This window comes from Leptonychotes weddellii, chromosome 4 (assembly GCF_054177405.1).
Source record: "Leptonychotes weddellii isolate Sample4059 chromosome 4, ASM5417740v2, whole genome shotgun sequence".
Taxonomy (NCBI): Eukaryota; Metazoa; Chordata; class Mammalia; order Carnivora; family Phocidae; genus Leptonychotes; species Leptonychotes weddellii.
Window position 1 is genome coordinate 101200891 of NC_138372.1, and position 795 is coordinate 101201685.

Genomic DNA, 795 nt, shown 5'->3' on the forward strand with positions numbered 1-795 from the left:
TCAACCAACTGAGCCACCCAGGCGCCCCTGGATCTTCTACTTTTGAGGAGGTAGTCACAGAAGGCTTTGACTGCAAGCAGTGTCTGCTTTCAAGAAGGGAGGTGTTCTTATCCTCATAGCATCTCATACATCTTGGAAAAGTGCACCTGGCTTACCACTTGGGACAATTAACTGTCAACCCTGTTTGTTATAAACACCACTGGAGTCAGGTTGAGAGCTCTCTTGGGTACCTTGGACCTGTGAACTTTCTTTTCAGGCCACACCTACAGCTTGAGTTCCATATGTGTCCTTCTTGGATGAACCTCATACCGCCACCCTTCAGCCAGCGACAAGCTAAATTAGTCCCACCAAATTCTCTCTTCTGGGACATCACACTGCACTTAAACAAATTAGTAGGTAACTGTTTTGCATATATTATTACTCCTAAGCTCTATCTTAAACTTTACCAGCCTGTAGAGGGAGTATTTACTGTTCACTCCACTCAGTACTTTGAACAGAGCTCAATAAAGTATTTTGAGACTGCTGATTCCAGAGAGTAAGAGAAATCAGCATCATTCTTGCCAATATATTATAAAATGTTACTTTGTGGCTAGGGCAACCTTAGAATGAGAGTCTTATTCACCAATAGGTGGCACTGGTGGTTTAATTTCTGGACAGATTATTGTAGCTGAAAAGCAGTAAATTACCAAGAATGGCTGATTTCATTTTCCGTCCCTGCACTGTATTACCTTTTTTCTTTTTTAAAGATTTTATTTATTTGACAGAGAGCATGAGCAGGGGTCAGGGGTAGAGGCA